Genomic DNA, 6,555 nt, shown 5'->3' on the forward strand with positions numbered 1-6,555 from the left:
GCCGAGACACATGAAGTGTCTCGGCCAAGGTCGAGACACGAGTCGTGTCTCGGGTCCAAAATAGGACCCCGCGTGTACAATAACGTAGTTTTTTGCTCGCTTTCATCTGTTATCAACTGTTTCGATGAATTTGACACTCATATACACTCCGATAAGTAAATGAGTATAAACTGCATCTTCTTAAACCTCTGACGGGTACACGAGGTAAACCTGATCCCCAAAACTCCTAGGAGTATACGAGTATAAACTGGTCCTCCCTGCTCTAACACCTTAAGAGCCTAAACTATAAAGACTCTAGCTGACGTATGAGTATAAACTGTGTTCACACTGATCAGCGTGTAGCTAAAAACACAACGTCGGTCAATGTGTAGTCGTGAGTCAATGCCGGTCAACGTGTTGCGATGAAAGTCAATGTCGGTCAACATGTGCGATAAAAGTCAATATCAGTCAACATGTTGCAATGAAAGTCAACATCAATCAACACGTTACAACGAAAGTCAAATGCCAGTCAATATATTGCGATGAAGGTCAATGCATCGACAATTTCTGCCAAAACAAGGCTCCGGTCAACTCCAAAATACTCCAAAACAATGGATAATCCTAGGGAGTTTAATCATAATTCAAATATGACTCTTTGATGAATATGGTCAGTTCAATGTCAGATCAATGACACGATCTACGATCAGAAATCAATACGCCAGTTTCAATTCGAGACTTCGATAACGGTCAGATGATAAACACGGTGCCAGAATAATTTAAGTTATTCGACAAAATACTGAATAGACTAAAAATTAAAGAAGTTAAGAACTAAATCCAATTACAGGTTCTTTTACACTGATTGAAGGTAGAGCCTATCACATCCAAAGTATTTTAGGCGCTTCTATAAAAGAAACGAGACTGAAACACTTTACAGGTGGTATCTATGGGCATAAAAAATTGCCTATGGGTTCCCACATGTAGCTCGAGATGAAGAGAAAATGATGATTATCATTATCCAATTCAAATAGGATTATCTAACATCAATAAGTGAATGAAGTGAGTCAACGAAATATACGAATCAACGGGACAATAAAATAACGAAAAAAATGGACCGCGGAATTACTTTTCACTCATGAAAGGTGAAGTGACACTCATGTATTGTCCTATTCACATATGATTCACCCATTGGAGGTTTTAGGTCTCTTCCTTGGCTTTCTAACACACTTTGAATTGTGTCATTCCGAGATCAGACGAGAAAACTATAGCGAAAACAGTCAAGGTGCGCAAAACGGCATCTCGGTCGAAAACAGAGACATAAGGAGTGTCTCAGCCAGTCATGGCTGAGCCCCCCTTTGTCCCCCCCCCAGCCGAGACACGAAGGCTGTCTCAGGCCCGTTTTTGCTGTTTTTCACCGTTTCTTCGATGTTAACTGCCCCGATTCTGATCCAAAGCCTCTCCAACTAATTTGGAGTTATCTTTGAATGTGGTTAAATGGTTACAACTAAGGATAAGATCAAATCATTCGTTCTTATCCAAAAACCGAGCTTCTGAAGTCAATAAATACAGCCCTAGGGCCTTCATTTGCAGAGATCCGGAATTCTCGAGCGTCGGCGAAGCCCTGTCGAACTGAAGAGTGAGGAGCATGAATTTTAGAGAGGATAAAGAGATCTCGGTGAGCTATTTAGCATAAAGAGGAAGAGTTCGAGAGATCTGCATCCATTCATCCATTTCCTTAAGATCATACCTAGCTGTAATTCTTGAGAAGAGTGATTATCTCACTTTGCCGAGATTGTTACTTTAGTTTCTTATCTCCTTTATGAGGCAATGAAATTTATATTGGATCTAATTAGTCAATAGTCCATGGATAAACCTTAGCACAGGCTAAGATCCCATGCAAATAACGGGTGATAAACGTTTGTTGTATGTATTTTAAGAGAGTTGTAATCTTTTGTTTTTTTCATTTTTGTTGAGTTCATTATAATGACTAAAGTTGTAATGAGTCCACTAATGAAAGAACCAACTTTCTACCAAAACATAAGTGAAGTCACCCGTGGAGTTGATGGTGCAGACTGTAACAAAAGGGAGAAGGCTTTGGATCGCTCGGGTAGTGACTCCTCCGCGTGTGCTGGTCATGAATAAGGGGACATTAAAAGTACCCTAGAGGGGGTGAATAGGGTATTTGCTAGTCTAATCTGATATCAATGCCAGGTAAAAACTTATTAACTAATATATCCTAACAATGTGATATACAATGAGATATGCAAGGATATACAATTAAACTAAGGGCGATATAAATAAGAGACAAAGGCGATAAGAAAATATACTAGAGAATTGGTGTGCCAATGCTGAACTCAAACACAAACAAATGATCACGGAGTTCAGGCACTCTCGACCTACGTCTTCGCACCTCACCCTCGAGGAGAATCTCCACTATCAACACAAAAAGCTACACAATCGGTTTTCAACGCTCACTGATAAACGTTTACAACTCACATGATTGTCAATACATAATACACTCCTCTAAGTATTGGCATGGCCCGTGTCACCTTTCTCAAGTGCTCGGAATTACGACCTCCCTGGGATTTACAACCGACACTACTCCTCTTGGAATTGACTCTGTCTCTCACTGACCACTTCTCTAAGTGTCCTTGTGTATTACAATGTGATCTCTCAACAATTAAGTGCAAATACAATGGTTTGTTCTCCAAAAAAGATGAGAACAAAATATATGCTCAAACTCAATGAATCACAGCCACAACCCAAATATACTATATGTGAAATAATTAAGCTCAAATGGTTGTGTGTGAAAAGTTATGAGTGAAACCAAAATTAAAACTCAATTAAATCTAGCAAAGATATATATGAGAATCAAAATAAGAACAAGCTAGATAAATGAGTTTAGAAAACTTCTCCAAAACAAGAGAGGTAGAAATTCTCAAGAACGTTGTTGCAATTCTTCTCTTGTGAAAATCTCTTCACATAAACAAACTACACTTGATTTTTCTTTAAAACCCTTAAAAAACTTGCAAAACTTGTTTTAAACTCACTTGTTGGTTACTGAACAAATGAGGGTTGGAAGATATATATAGGCACTCAAAACAATAGCTTAAATCCCAAGAAAAAGCTTAAAATCAACAAAATCACCAAAATCCCGGAGTCTAGAAATATGACCGTTACAGTACTTTTGGTCGACCGACGAACTATGGTCGGTTGACGAACAATATGACCGTTGGCAGACTAAAACATTACAAGCTCAAACGGTCGACCGACAATGTTATATCGGTCAACTGAACCTATGCCATCGGTCAACCGATCATTGTGTGTCAGTCAACTAATAAGCAATTTGTCTGTAGAGTCTGTAAACATACCTACTGGCCGGTCAACCGATGGGTAAGACCTGGTCGACCAAAAGCTGATACTTCCAAACATAGGTTTTTTCGTTGAAAATATGACTTTGTAAAATCAAATTAAAATAATAAATAAACTCTAAAATTAGTAAAATTTTTGGGAATGTTTATAAACATGAAAACAACCATGTTGGAGAAGAAAATTTTGAAATCTCATTAACCATTTGTGAATACTTGTTATTTTGCAAAATCATCAAAAATACGAGTTTGTCAATACTTAATTTTGACACAATGATTATATACAAGTTTGGAAAATTATTTGAGTTGATTAATGGACTAGATAAGAGATATGAAACATTGTTGATAAGCCAATAATCCAAAAAACTTAGCATATTCTCAAAAACGTGCATGTGTATGAATTTGAGCTTTAAGCATACCACATAAAGTAAACAACATAGACTACAAAACTATACCCAAGCTAATGATCTCTTCGTGACGCTCGATCTTGGTAACATAGATGAAGCGCAATAGTGTCTTTGACTTGAAATGCAAATGGCTTCATTCCGGTTTCCTCCAACCTCCAAAGGATGTCGTCGTTAAGCTTAAGTCCAACCAACCGCCAACATCGATGTTTGTCTAGAATACCTAACAAACAAAAACAAATTCTAGACAAACGATGTTAGGGAATGTTTGTAAATCATCAAAACAAGATTAGACCATTGGCTCATAAACATGAGACCTAACAGACATCATCCAAAATCAACATATTATTAGACCCTAGAAGGGGGGTGATTAGGGTCTTATGCTAATCTAATCCGATTATATGCTAATAAAAACTAATTAACAAGTTATCCTAGCAAGTATGAAATATAACAACTATATAAGCTAGGATAAGCAATATGAACAATGAGATATATCCTATATGATGAATATATATATGCAAGGATATATAAAATAACACAAGGGTAAACAAAATGAAACAAGATAGTGGATGATATAAATAATGAGACAATGGCGAAATGAGCAATGAACACAAATATGAATAAACGCCAAAGCACACTCAAACACAATCAAATGATCACGGAGTTCGGACCTTCCGTCATACGTCTCCGCTCCCCACTCCCGGGGAGAAATCCACTATCACAACCGGGTTTTTTACGTTCACCCGAATAACGCTTACACCTCACACTCGGTTTTTTAGCTAACCGAAAACTTTATAATCAACACTCTTGCAATCACACTCTACACCCTCACAAGTGTTGGACCTAGTCGTGTCTCCCTTAAGTGCTCGGTTACAACCTCTCCCTAGGCTCGTCTACCGACGCTACTCCTCTTGGAACGATCCCCGACTTCACCACACACTCCTCTCGATGTACAAGTGTATTACAAAGTGAATCTCACAATAAGGCTCAATACAAGAAATGATTGTTCTCATCTATGGATGAGAACACAATGAAAGCTCACACTCAATGTTACAACTCTCACCAACCCAACTATATTATGAATGCAAATACAATAAGCTCAAGTGGGTGTGTGCAACAATGAGATAGAATCAAATCAACTAAACTCAAATATAAAATCTAGCTTAAGAACAATGATAATCAAACAAGTATATAAATGTAAAGCTAGAGTTTGAGTTTAGAAAACTTCTCAAGATATCAAGAGTGGAGGGAGAAGAGTTGGATGCCCAAACACCAATAGATGATCTCCTTAAGCTCTTGTTGAATTGAATCACAAAATCGAAACACTCAAATGCTTAAAAGCTTATAAACACACTTTAAACAAACTTAAACCCTTGATTAAAACTTTGTTAAAGCTCTTTTAAAACATTCTCTTTGTTACTCATGAAGGATGAGAGCGATGTGGGTATTTATAGCCTCCCAAAACCTCAGCCAAAAACCCCAAATGATACTACAGTAAAACAGGTTTTAAAATCTGATTTTGAGACTTTGGAAAATATATTAAAAATAACAAATGAAGTCCAAAAATAATGAAACTTTGGGAAATGTATATAAACATGTAAATGAACATGTTACAAAAAGAATTTTCCAAATTGCATTTCCTATTTGTGAAAATTTATCATTTTGCAAAATAGTTCAAAACATGAAAATGTAAACATGTGAATTTTGACATTTAGGCTAAACCATGTTTTGAAACTTTGCACAATGATTATATAGACTTAATAAAATATGTATATGGTTATTGTTAAGTCCAAAAACTAGGAAAATAATATTTTCACAAAATTGCATATTCTATGCAATGATTTAAAAAACACAATAGTAAATATGAAATATATGATTTCATATTTATAAACATGAAAACTCAAAAACTATGTATGTATATATATAACTATATATATGCATAGAAACCAAAACTTATGTATATATATATAACTATATATATATACGAAGAAACCAATAAATGTGTGTGTAAATTTACCCAAGCTTGATTGGTCTTCAATATGCTCTTCTTGGTAATCTCGCGGATGAAGCTTGAACTTGATCTTTAACTTGAATTGCATAAGCTTCACCGACATTCCGCCAACCTCCTTTGGATATGATCGTTGAAGCTCTATTCCATCCATCCTCCAACTAGTTGTTTGTCTATAATGAATAGATAACACAAGCACTAGGCAAACAACATTAGTTGTAAATTGTTTATTAAACATCATCAAAACAAGAAGGCCAACAATCTCCCCCTTTTTGATGATGACAAACAATTTACGAAAAGAGATATATGCATGAAAGGAAATGAATATATAAATTATAATTCACATGCATATAAACAAACAAGATAGATATACTCACAATATTTTTTCCCCTTTGACAACATCAAAAAGGGGACAAAAGGAATAAGAGAGCGAAAGCTCCCCCTATCAATAAGCATAGGTGAGTATAAAAACAAACATAGAATAGGGAATAGCTCCCCCTATCAAAATGCCATATAAAATATATGCAATGAAGATCATGGCAAACATATGTGAGCAAGCATACATGAATATGCTAAATATCACTCACATACTTACAAGAGAATGAGAACACATATGAATGTATTATTGAGATAATGTGTCTCAAAGCATAAACATAAAGATCAAAAATAGATTTATGAAATCAAAAGAAAAGGAACATGAAGAATCATGTAAAAAGTTTTCAAATGAAAACAAATCAACCAAAAGAAATCATAAATCAAAGTTTAAGTCCAAAAACGTAAAATCAAATCATCATTGATT

The sequence above is a fragment of the Asparagus officinalis genome, chromosome 6 (assembly GCF_001876935.1).
Source record: "Asparagus officinalis chromosome 6, Aspof.V1, whole genome shotgun sequence".
NCBI classification, from domain to species: domain Eukaryota; kingdom Viridiplantae; phylum Streptophyta; class Magnoliopsida; order Asparagales; family Asparagaceae; genus Asparagus; species Asparagus officinalis.